The sequence below is a fragment of the Pseudophryne corroboree genome, chromosome 3 (assembly GCF_028390025.1).
Source record: "Pseudophryne corroboree isolate aPseCor3 chromosome 3, aPseCor3.hap2, whole genome shotgun sequence".
In the NCBI taxonomy this organism is placed as follows: Eukaryota; Metazoa; Chordata; class Amphibia; order Anura; family Myobatrachidae; genus Pseudophryne; species Pseudophryne corroboree.
The window spans coordinates 399,766,718-399,781,008 of NC_086446.1; positions in this window are offsets into that span (position 1 = coordinate 399,766,718).

Here is a 14,291-nt window from a genome sequence, read left to right on the forward strand (position 1 = left end):
GCAGCAAGATACAGCAATGGCCTATTGTACTGTACTACTATATATATATACTGGTGGACCCCAAAATGCTGCACTGTACTATTATACTGCTCACAAACAATGCAGCACAGATATGGATACTTGAAGTGACACGGAGCTGCAAGATACAGCAATGGACTACTGTACTGTAAAACTATATACTGTTGGTCCCCAAAATGCTGTACTGTACTACTATACTGCTCACAAACAATGCAGCACAGATATGGATATTTGAAGTGACACGGAGCTGCAAGATAAAGCAATGGCCTACTGTACTGTACTGTACTACTATATATATATATATATATATATACTGGTGGTCCCCAAAATGCTGCACTGTACTACTATACTGCTCACAAACAATGCAGCACAGATATGGATACTTGAAGTGACACAGAGCTGCAAGATACAGCAATGGACTACTGTACTGTAAAACTATATACTGTTGGTCCCTAAAATGCTGCACTGTACTACTATACTGCTCACAAACAATGCAGCACAGATATGGATACTTGAAGTGACACAGAGCTGCAAGATACAGCAATTGCCTACTGTACTGTACTACTATATATATATATATATATATTGGTGGTCCCCAAAATGCTGCACTGTACTACTATACTGCTCACAAACAATGCAGCACAGATATGGATACTTGAAGTGACACGGAGCTGCAAGATGCAGCAATGGACTACTGTACTGTAAAACTATATACTGTTGGTCCCCAAAATGCTGCACTGTACTACTATACTGCTCACAAACAATGCAGCACAGATATGGATACTTGAAGTGACACGGAGCTGCAAGATAAAGCAATGGCCTACCGTACTGTACTACTATATATATATACTGGTGGTCCCCAAAATGCTGCACTGTACTACTATACTGCTCACAAACAATGCAGCACAGATATGGATACTTGAAGTGACACAGAGCTGCAAGATACAGCAATGGACTACTGTACTGTGAAACTATATACTGTTGGTCCCTAAAATGCTGCACTGTACTACTATACTGCTCACAAACAATGCAGCACACATATGGATACTTGAAGTGACACGGAGCTGCAAGATACAGCAATGGCCTACTGTACTATACTACTATATATATACTGGTGGTCCCCAAAATGCTGCACTGTACTACTATACTGCTCACAAACAATGCAGCACAGATATGGATTCTTGAAGTTCCACGGAGCTGCAAGATACAGCAATGGCCTACTGTACTGTACAACTATATACTGTTGGTCCCCAAAATGCTGCACTGTACTACTATACTGCTCACAAACAATGCAGCACACATATGGATACTTGAAGTGACACAGAGCTTCAAGATACAGCAATGGACTACTGTACTGTACAACTATATACTGTTGGTCCCCAAAATGCTGCACTGTACTACTATACTGCTCACAAACAATGCAACACATATACAGATACTTGAAGTGACACGGAGCTGCAAGATACAGCAATGGCCTACTGTACTGTACTACTATATATATACAGGTGGTCCCCAAAATGCTGCACTGTACTACTATACTGCTCACAAACAATGCAGCACAGATATGGATACTTGAAGTGACACGGAGCAGCAAGATACAGCAATGGCCTACTGTACTGTACTACCATACTGGTGGTCACCAAAATGCTGCACTGTACTACTATATATAATATATATAGTATATACTGGTCACACAACAATGCAGCAGATATTGAGCACTGATGATCAGGATACTGTCTAGAACTGAGTCTGACATGGAGCTGCAAGATACAGCAATGGCCTACTGTACTGTACTACTATAATTATATACTGGTGGTCCCCACAATGCAGCACACTGAGCACAGATATTTGCAGCACACTGAGCACAGATATGGAGCTTTTCAGGCAGAGAACGTAGATATTTGCAGCACACTGAGCACAGATATGGAGCTTTTCAGGCAAAGAACGTAGATATTTGCAGCACACTGAGCACAGATATTTGCAGCACACTGAGCACAGATATGGAGCTTTTCAGGCAGAGAACGTAGCCACGTCCTCTCCGTTCAATCTCCAATGCACGAGTGAAAATGGCGGCGGCGCGCAGCTCTTTATATAGAATACGAATCTCGCGAGAATCCGACAGTGGGATGATGAAGTTCATCCTCGTTCGGGTTAACCGAGCAAGGCGGGAAGATCCGTGGCTGCCTTGGACCCGTGAAAAATAGGTGAAGTTCGGGGGGGTTCGGATCTCGACGAACCGAACCCGCTCATCTCTAAATATATATATATAAAGAAATTGCATTGGTGTAAGGCGCTACACCCCTCTCTGTTAACACAGTGCGTGCATCAGATAGTCCAAATGTCCATAGCTTCACACATCCCTTTACTTTGGGGTGGCTGCTTGTTCTCCAAAGAGTCTGCCGTTCACAACAGGCCTTAATAAGATATCTTTAAAAAAGGATGAGAAATAGTGCCCTCTGGTGTAGTATGTTATTGGACTGTGGTGATACCCTTCACCTAGATAGCAGAAGCCACCTTAGGCTAGGAGGAGTACATTAATAAATGGTATTATACCATTCTTTTGATCGCAGATGTACAAGTTTGTGAGCAGTCAGGCACTATGGTGATCAATCTCCACTTCAAACGATTGGTTTCATCATGTGCATAGTACAGCATATACAATAAAAGGAGTAGTAGGCACAATAGTGTAATATAATCAAACACAATTTATTAAATAAAAAGAATATATAAAATGCCTGTACTGATATATACAATAATATATATACTTTTCTTATTTTCTATAGCTTCTATACTGCTTGTCAGGACACGTGTCACAGTTACACTGCTCTGTACGGATATATACATTTATATATATATACTTTTCTATAGCTTCTATACGGCTTGTCAGTACACATGGGTCACAGTTACACCGTTCTGTACTGATATATACAATAATATATATACTTTTCTATAGCTTCTAGTATTACAGTGCAGCATTTTGGTGACTAACAGTATATGGTTGTACTGTAGGCCATTGCTGTATCTTGCAGCTCTGTGTCACTGCAAGTATCCATCCATTCCATTTTCTTCCAGTGATTTGGACCAATAATACCATTGATTAGAACGAATAATTCCTGTGATTTTGTCATTTTCTTCCAGTGATTTGGACCAATAATACCATTGATTAGAACAAATAATTCCAGTGATTTTATCATTTTCTTCCAGTGATTTGGACCAATAATACCATTGATTAGAACAAATAATTCCAGTGATTTTGTCATTTTCTTCCAGTGATTTGGACCAATAATACCATTGATTAGAAAGAATAATTCCTGTGATTTTGTCATTTTCTTCCAGTGATTTGGACCAATAATACCATTGATTAGAACGAATAATTCCAGTGATTTTGTCATTTTCTTCCAGTGATTTAGACCAATAATACCATTGATTAGAATGAATAATTCCAGTGATTTTGTCATTTTCTTCCAGTGATTTGGACCAATAATACCATTGATTAGAACGAATAATTCCTGTGATTTTGTCATGTTCTTCCAGTGATTTGGACCAATAATACCATTGATTAGAACGAATAATTCCTGTGATTTTGTCATGTTCTTCCAGTGATTTGGACCAATAATACCATTGATTAGAACAAATAATTCCTGTGATATTGAGGTGTTTGTGTCGCTTAGGTTTTGCCAAAATGCGTCCAAATCCAAAACACGGCCGCGGAACAGAATCCAAAACACAAAACCCGAAAAATTTCTGGTGCACACCTCTAATTAATACCAATGTTATGGATGTTTTTTTCTGAAGTTCTCCAATGATGATACCGTACCTGCCTTGTGGGTCTGACATACAATTATTATAGTGATAGGGAATTGTTTTTTTAATTAAGATTGGACAGCCTTTTGTTTGATTGTTGTAGGAAGTTCAATGCTTGCAATTGGTGTACATTCATAAAGTGGGTGTTTTGTACAAAAGCTATATAAATCCTTTTTTTTTTAAATTGAAAAAGCATAATTGTTTGTTCTTTGCAGCTTACTAAATCCACTGACATTAAATTGTGATGCGTTTTACCATAATTTGATGAATTAGCATTAATATTAGAGATGAGCGGGTTCGAATGTAATGCAAGAATTAACGCCAGTTCGGTTTTATCCGGATGTTTCTTATTGGCTATCCAAAACACGTGACGTTCGTGAGCCAATAAGATGCCGTTTTGAGGACCGAGTAAATCCGAGTAAAACGAGTAAAACCGAACCCGCTCATCTGTAATTAATATTAGACATATTTTATTTTTAGCAATAATATGAGTATTAGAGCGGTTCATAGAAGAGAGCAGGGGAAAAGTAAGTTAAAGATAAAAGTCAATTTTGTTTGTAAGGAAAGTTAGTAATTGGTGGAGGCCAGAGTTCCAAGCCTACATCCGGAACATGTTGGGTTAATCTCTGGAAATGGAAATTGCAAAATAGGCGAAGCCCTATTAAATATATTAAATGTGATTAAAATAAGAAATTGGATAATAAAGCAATGTTGGACGATTAATCATTAGTATTTTTCAATAGATATAGTAAATATCAAAATATGTTAAAATATAATTTAATATTTACAACTGCCAAAGTGATCAACATATTCAACACATTCCCATTAGAATGTATCATTTAAGAAGATTATAGACTTATTACACTATCAATAGAAACACATTTCCAAAATTTAAATGAACAAGTGAATAAATACATACTATTAATGTACTGTAAGTCATTGTTTTCCTGTTTGGCTCATTTATTTATGTACTTAGTTAGGTGCTATGGAACCCTTGTGGTGCCATATAAATAAATGATAATAATAATAATAATAATAATAATAATAATATTTTAAATAACTAAAGTTGAAAATGTAAACAAATTAGTAGGCAAAATACAAATGATATTATTATCCAAGTCTGTTTTTATAATTCTGTTTTCTTTTGCATCCTTTTGTCCTTTTTCATTCTCTTTAAGCCATGATTTATTTCTGTTGAGATATTTTTTTCCCTTATTTATCCTTCTGATCCCTTTACTGAAAAATGTTCTAAATGTAGCCTATAGGCTACAGTGGCTCTTGCTATCGGATCTAAGCTCCTGAAAACGTAGCTTTACTGAGCTTTATACATTTCATAATATAGCAGCCCCAATGGAAAGCTATGAGGATGCTTGCCAATCAAAAATGTTGATGACTGCTGCAGTTATCAATTCATACATTTTGTAGATAACCTCATTTTTGTGGTAGTCATTAATCCATGCTTTCTGAAGTTTTCCCACAAAATACTGTAAAGAATTATCTCCCTAAGTGATATTCTTGGCCGCTATGTTAAATATAACTTCATCGAAATTAATGCACAGAACTGTATCTAAAAATTTGAAATTTTTTAGATCCTCATCAGACATGGTTAACAAACGTCAAAAAGGAAAAGGGAAATTAGCAATATGACCTTGCCACCCCGGTGTGGGAAATAAATATGTTGGAAATGCATAACTTGTGCTCAACTGTGTTCTAACCAGCACTTCACGGAGAAGGTTACAAAAGGGGAGAGAGAGAATTTAAGTGGAACAAATCGAAGTCACTGTGAATAACTTTGTGAAGAATTAAATCTGTTTGAATTCATAAAATTTGCATAAAAAATATAGTTACAGCTCCTTTACTAGAGAACCTCAGAAACATCTCTATATCTGTTACAAAAGCACTGATGCGGCTATATGTTCATATCTAGACCATTATGTCATGCTGCAAGATAAATGCATTTTGATCATTTTCTCATCTATATTCATCAAAGTGAGATGAGAATTAAATGCTAATGTCTTAGGTGATTTTTACATCAACATCAGTTTGAACAGACATAGTGTTACAGACACTGCTTTTATGGAGAGAGACAAAATATTTACAGAAAGATGTCAAATACAGGTCTTTCTAATTTGTTTCCTGCTTGCCTCTGAGCAATTAGTTTAATTTCACATTTAATTACATGCTTCATCTCTTCGGAAACCTGCATGAAAATATGAAAATTGAATATGGATTTTTTAATGCAATTGTCTTAATATAGAGTAATAGGTATAATGTTACGGAAGGATGCGGCAGTTTAGGGAACATGCAATTTCATTAAGCTGCAACAGAACACAAAACTTTGAAAATGGATTGATGGATAGCAAATTCTAACAAATAAAGTGCTGCTGTTTATTACCCATTTTAATTAGCTACAATAAGTGCATTTCTAGATGCACTGTGAGTACACCATTTAAAGGATTTTTTAACAGTTACTTCATAGCTGATTTTCCGAATTCATATGGCAAAATGAGATATTAGGAAAAATCCCAAAAAGGCACCCTACATAAAATTACAACTTCTTAGATGTTCCTTGTAGGCTACAACAACAATTAAAAAAAAATCATCTGATACAGTATTTATTGAAATTCCCCAGTGCTTCCAGGAAAAAGTAAATTTTTACACATAATGGGGCTGATTCTGAGTTGCATGGATCTTTTTTCACATAGGCAATTGGCGAAGTTTTGCTAATAAAGGGCCTAATTCAGACCTGATCACTCGTTAGGGGTTTTGTGCAGTCCTGTTTTGCAAGTGTGCGAAGTGCGAACGCATCTGTAGCAGAGCTGTACAAACAGATCTTGTGCAGTCCCTGAGTAGTCCAGGACTTACTCAGCCGTTGCGATCATTTAAAGCCTGTTCAGGACCGGAATTGACGTCAAACACCTGCCCTGCAAACGCTTGGACACGCCTGCGTTTTTCCAACCACTCCCAGAAAACGGTCAGTTGCCACCCACAACGGCTTCCTCCTGTCAATCTCCTTGCGATCGCCCATGCGAATGGATTATTCACACAAACCCATCGCTGAGCGGCGATCCGTTTTGTACCCATGCAATGTGCCTGCGCATTGTGGCACATACGCATGCACAGTTTAGACCTGATCGCAGGCTGTACAAAAACGCAGCCTAGCGATCAGGTCTGAATTAGGCCCAATGTACGCAACTTGGCCAACTCTGTCTTTCTATGATTCGTGGCCTGAACTTCTGTAGGTGGTGCCAAAGTGATCACTCATAACAACCCTGATATATGGGAGTGTAATGGGAGTGTCATGGCCATGTTTCAAAAGCTCAGTGCAGAGGGCTGGTGCAAGTGCAGAAACTTATTAAGGGGAAAAGCAGGATTTCTAGATGCGGGTTTTCAAATTTTGATTTTAGAGCAATTGTCACCAGCCCATGAAGGATGCATAATGAGCATGCAACATGCTATAGTTTGCACCATACAAAGTGTAGTATATGTAATATAGTACATCAGACATATGATCATAGCAAGACCCTTACCAGATTCTCTCTCTGGTGTGATGATTGAGCACTCAGATCAACAGACACAGACACAGCAAACTTGGTAGGAAAATATGCTACCACTGAGAATATGCAGCAGCTCTATTCCACACTTCATACTGCATGTAGTGACTGCTGGCCAGGCTGTAAACAAGGGGGGTTTCTGGGCAACTGGAAACCCCACCTGCGATTGTCAATGCTTATGATGATGTTACTGCGAAGTAAAATCAATAGGTGGCATTAGTTTCCATATTAATTGAATTGATACTCACATTAGCATAAATAAGTTGTCCGGATCAGTGTTTTGTCTGGGCTCTGGACTGGGACCACTGTGCAAGACTGGTTGGGTCTGGAATGAATGAAGGTAGATAGTCTTATGAATTTGCCATTTTGTCAATTTGCTGGCTGTCAGGATCCCGACAGTCAGGATACCTGAAATGCCGGCGGTCGAAATCCCAACCGCCACTTGGGTCGCCACCACTCGAGGGGGAATAGATTAGTGCGGTGACCAAAGGTCGTCGCTGGGCCCGAAGTGTGCCAAGTGGAAGTGCTGCACTCGCCATCAGTATTCCAGCTGTCGGGATTCTGGTGTTGGTCTGGGTCTGGGACTCAGGATCGACAGCAAAAAGGTCGACAAACATTAGGTCGACGCCAATTGGTCGACACACCTTAGGTCGACATTGACAAAAGGTCGACGTGGACAAAAGGTCGACAGGAACAAGGTCGACGTGGAAAAAGGTCGACATGAGTTTTTTTTTTTGGGTGTCGTTTTCTTCATAGAGTGACCGGGAACCCCAATTAGTGCACCGCTACGCTCGCTATGCTTCGGGCATGGTGCCTTCGCTCCGCTACCGCTTCGCTCGGCACAGATTACCGTTCCAATCGTAGTCCACGTGGATCGTTAAGTATGAAAATGTTCCAAAAAAGAAAAAATCGTGAAAAACTCATGTCGACCTTTTTCCATGTCGTCCTTGTTCTTGTCGACCTTTTGTCCATGTCGACCTTTTGTCCATGTCGACCTAAGGTTTGTCGACCAATTGGCGTCGACCTAAGGTTTGTCGACCTTTTTGCTGTTGATCTGGAGTTTGGATACCTTTGGTCTTCTGACCACCGGGATCCCGACGGTCGGGATATAACACTGAATCTGTTCCTCATACAGTAATATCACAGGAGCTAATCTTAGCGTATCAGAACTTTATAGGAATGGCAGTCAGGATGAAGCACTAAGCTGAGAGTAACTGATATCCTGCCCTGAAATAGAAGCAGGCACTTGCTGTAGAACCTTGCAATCAGGTATACAGGTGTGAGCTCTGCTAGTGAAGTAACTTTGCACACTGGTGAAGGTTGACATCCAGTTAGTGATGGATGTTATTCACACACAGGTACTGTATAGGTTGTTCACTCTGCAGGTTAAAAGTGGTGAAGCACACAGGTAAAGTATGTGCACTCTGCAGGCCTTGAATGATAATGCATGCAGCAATGTATGTGCACTCTGCAGGCTGTGAATGAAAATGCATTCAGGTAATGGATGCGCACTCTGCAGGCTGTGAGTGAAATGCACACAGGTAATGGATGTACTCTCTGCAGGCTATGAGGTCAATTTACTAAGATGGGGGTTCTATTTAAGATGGAATGTTGCCCATAGCAACAAATCAGATTCTACTTCTCATTTATCTAGCACCTTCTAGAAGATAATACCTGAAATCTGATTGGTTGCTATGGGCAACATCCCATCTTAAAAAGAACTACCATCTTAGTAAATTTACCCCTATGAGTGAAATGCACGCAGGTAATGGATGTGCACTCTGCAGGCTGAGTGGAATGCATGCAGGAAATGGGTGTGCACTCTGCAGGGTGTGAGTAAAATCCATGCAGGTACTGGATATGGGAATGATTAGCAAACTGGAACTGCTCAGGATAGCAGTGGCTAATTTCACAGGTTATGCAAGCTGGAGATAATTAGCAGTGTGGATTGTAGACACAAGCCAGGAGAAGCTGAAGCAGTAAACAGGAACTGATGAACTCAGAACTTGAGCATGCACCATGAAATGTGCACCAGATACCAGATACAGCAGTCAAACCAGGAATCAGGAAGTGGAGCTGGTGGAGCTGGTGATACTGGAACCAGGAACTGGCAAAATACAAGTTGTACTTGCAATGAGCAGATGCAAGTGAGGGGTTTAAATAGGGTGCTCTGATCAGACATTGGTGCCTTGGTATTGGAAGAAGCCAGAGTCAGCTGAACAATCCAACACAGCTGCTCCCATGCAATGTTGAACCCAGCAATAGGCGCCAAACCGGAAGAAGCTAACCAGGCATATTATGTTTATAGCATGTTTACTGTAGTGGCCAGTGGGAGCACCCTAGCAGGTGAAACAACAGTGCCAGATCCAGAAAAAAGGAGTCAGAGTCCATTGTGTGACAGCAGTTAATCAGGCAAATGCAGCTGCTCGCAACTACAGCTACTTTGCATGTGACTCTGTCCATGTGGGTAGCTGAATGTATATATCCCAAAGCATATTCAATATACAGCTATTTGTGCCATGTAGAGTTCAGCATGTTTACAGCATGTTTACTTGGTTGTGTCATTTAGAGCCCATTATGTTTACAACATATTTACTGGTGAGTGCTCATCACTTGCTGATCATCGCTTGTGTTATAGTCCTAAAGGAACTTGTACATTTTTTTTAACAACCTTATGCTGTGATATACTTATACTGTACATTACAAAAAAAATAATTCATATGATCAACTAAGTAGCTTAGGATAGCAAGGATACTCCAAAATAGTGGTTATCAACTGCTGGTATGCCTCACGGCTTGGGCTGGCTGTGTGATTGCTTGGGGTCCTGAAGGCAGAGGGGCATAATCCAGCGGCACATTCAGGGAGAGACAGCTTGCAGCAAACTGATAGCAACAGTCTCTGAAGTCTTACCGAGGAGCCAGCAGCCGTACAATAACTAGCGGCATCAATGGCCAATCAATCAGTGCTTTGAGAATCTGCTGCAGCAGCATCCACCGAGGATAAACTCCATACCTGTGTGTGGGTTTTGTAGTTGTTCTCGGAACTTCACTGTGCCAGTAGAGTCACATAGGTTTAGTCAGATAGGGGATGAGGGGGTGGTCAGTTATCTCTATGCCTGTCACATAAACTGTATGCAAAGGTGAAATTATTACTGAGGTTGCATAAAAGCGGCATATGGAGGAAATTGGTATGCAAGGTGCATGTGTTTGACATATGAGGAGCATGTGGAGGAGTCTGGTGTTATTAAAGATTGAGCTGGATTCTGGCACAAAATGGGAATTGTCTGGCATTTAAAGTTCATTTGGAGGAGTATGAAGGCATAAATAGAGAATGTGGAGGGATATAAAATAAAAGGCACTGTCTGATATAAAAGGGACTTGTAAAAACGTCTGATGGAATAAATAGACATGATGTGGAGGAATATGGCATAAAAGGGGCATGTGTCTGCCATAACTGGGGCATGTGAAGCAGTCTGAATAAACCTGACATACAAATGCTAGTTTCCATTCTCCAGGCCCAACGTTACATCAAGAGCCTTATTCAGTTTCAGTTGCAAAATTGGAAATTCGCAAATCGGCCGATTACAGCGGTCAACGCAAATTCTTGGTTCTGCATATCTGATTTTTATTTCTTCCACATTACTAATTAAAGAAAAAATAGTTTTACCCGAAAAAGTTTGCTTTTGTAGCTATCAGGATGAAATTATGGATTTTAAGAAAATTTCCCTATTTTCATAACTTTATTGTATGTAAAACAAAACAAACTTTTGTTATGAATTTAAAATACATTTATTTATATATTTTTTAAACAAACTACTGTAACTAATATAATCCCCCATCATACTCTCATTGTATTGCCCCTGATAAAGTCCATCACATCTTGATGAAAACGTTCTCCTTGCTCTTCCGAATAGGCACCCATGTTATCTTTTCTGCATTTGTTTGTCTATGCTTAGCTGCCTTTTGCCATGTGACAGGTCAAAGGGTTAGAGCCTCCATTTTTGTTACTACTCAGTTATCTGTGCATGAGTTGCTGACAGGCTGTGTTAAGTCTCCTCTACCCCAGAGACTTATATCTTATTTCAGTGCACTGTTTATTCTCTTATTTGTTACATGTACAGTGATCTATTCTGCAGAACTACAGGTATATTATATGGACAATCATTACAGTCTGTATTAATAGTTTAATACAAGGTTTACAGTTCCAGAAATCTCATCATCTGTGCACTGAGAGATAGACATGGTTTAGCTATCTGAATAGTTACACACTGCTTATGTGTAATGAGGGTCAGAATACCACTTGCTTTCCCCCCGCTCATCCCCTCCCTTACTTACTAAGACACTCTTCTCCTTATATGGTCATTCAAAAACTTTAAAAATTATTGATCATTGTAAAAGGGACAAAAGCAAAGTTTTTCGAAAATAAAGGAAAGTTTTGGAAATTTTTCAATATAAAGGATCAGAAAATAGTCATTAAAATAAAACTCAAAAAAGATTATTATTTTTTTTTTGACCGGTGTTATCGGAGTTCTTGGCCTAGAAAATGCAATTTTATCCACTATCCATTTAAATACAGATATGTGGACAAGACATAGTGGTCAAACTGATGGGCCCTACACATACATATATATATTACTTTTTTTTAAACAAATTACAACTCACACTGTGGGGTATCACAGCGCTGATACGTATGTGAACAAACACAGTGGGGTACAATACACAGAACAAGTAGTGCAAACAACAGAACGATATATATTGTTTTGAATACTTTTTTCACAAATGACAGCTCACACGCACATTTCATAGTGCATACAGTATATGTAAGCGAACAAATGCAGTGCGGTATAATACACAGAAGAAGTAGTAAAAACAATAGAACAATATATATATATATATATATTTATATATTTTACTACTGTTTAGTTTTTAATAACAACTCACACTGTGGGGTATCACAGCGCTTATATAAATGTGAACAAACGCATTGGGTTACAAGACACAGAAGAAGTAGTGCAAACAATAAAATGGTATTTATTTTTTTATTACTTTTTTCACAAATGACAGCTCACACTGCTGGGTATCGCAGTGCTCATATGTATGTGCACAAATGCTGTGGGGTACAGCACACACAACAATTTGAACAATTTGAATTAACTTTTTTAAAACTGTTTTGACAAATGAGGCTGTGAAGTCACACCACTTATATTTGCTGTAGATGGACACAGCACAGCATCAGCCACTGACTGAAGTGGATGGACAATGGATCAAGGACAATGGATACAGCACAATGGAGACAGCAAAGCCCAACAGTTAATGACTGGAGTGGATGGACAGTGGATACAGCAGAACACAACAGCAGCCACTGACTGGAGTGTATGGACACAGTGCAATGTAGACAACAAAGCCCAGCAGCCAGTGACTGGAGTGGATAGACAGTGGATACAGCACAATGGAGACAGCACAGCCCAACCAAGTAGCCAGTGACTGGAGTGGATAGACAGTGGATACAGCACAATGGAGACAGCACAGCCCAGCCCAGTAGCCAGTGACTGGAGTGGATGGACAATGGATACAGCACAATGGACACAGCACAGCACTGCAGCCAGTGACTGGAGTGTATGGACACAGTGCAGTTGAGACAACAGAGCCCAGCAGCCACTGACTGGAGTGTATGGACAGTGGACACAGCACAACACAGCAGCATTCTAACTGAAGCGTATGAACATAGGGCATGATTCAATAAGGATTGCAGTTTCTGCTAAAGTAGTTTCTGCGATCATATAGTTGCCGCCCAGAAATGAATAAAAAATGGCCATCAGAAAATTGCAAATGCATCGCAATATGCAGGCTGATAGCAAAATCATACGCTATTACTGGAACATCGAAGATTTCTTCCTATCTGCGCCAGGCAAGGTCGTCCACAATTTTTCTAAACAAGTGCCTGGAAGTGGTCATCGCTGATGTCAGAGAACCTCCGTAAAAATGCCTGGGCATGTTTTCAGACACACCCAGAAAACAGCGGGTTTCCGCCCAGAAACGCTGGCTTCCTGTCACTCAAACAGCAGCTGCATTGCAATCACAATCTGTATTCATTTGTTATCGCTGTTTTTGCTAGTGTGTGCGCAATGCAAAAACTCTGGTTATCATTTGATTATTGCCCAAATTGCGAATCGCAAATTTTACGATCCAACCTGAATCAGGCCCATAGTATAATGGAGACAGCACAGTCCAGCAGCCACTGACTGGAGTGAATGGACAGTGCACACAGCACAACACAGCAGCATTCACTGACTGAGTATATGAACATTACAATGTTACATTACAGTACAATGGAAACAGCCTAGCAGTCACCGCCGCTGAGTTTTATATAGAATCTAAAACCCGCGAGAATCTGACGCCGGGATGATGAAGTCTTCCCTCATTTTGGAATCTGAGCCTAGCGGGAAAACCTGGGTCGTCACTCGGATTCACTCGGATCAGGGAAGTTCAGATGGTCTGGGATCTCTGAGATCTGAGCACATACAGCTCTAGTTATTTGATTTAGTTTTAAACAAGTTGCTTACTAAATATATTCAAATATATCCTCTTATGGGCCCTACACATTAATAGATTTTACTAAAAGATATGAACATTCTCGTTCATTAATGAACGAGAACTCGTTCATATCGTTTAGTGTGTAGGCACCAACGATGAACGATGCGTGGCCCTGCGCTCATTCATCGTTGGTGCCCAGTCGCTTATGCATGCAGGCCATATTAGCATGCACTACTATGGAGCCGGGTGATGGGGGGTGTGAAGAAAATCCACTCCCTATGCCACCAAGTCGCCCGTTGGCCATATCCACCGTCGGGCAGCTCGGCGGCATATCGCCGAATGTGTAGGGGGCATTACTCAGGGAAACATAATATTTTTGTAA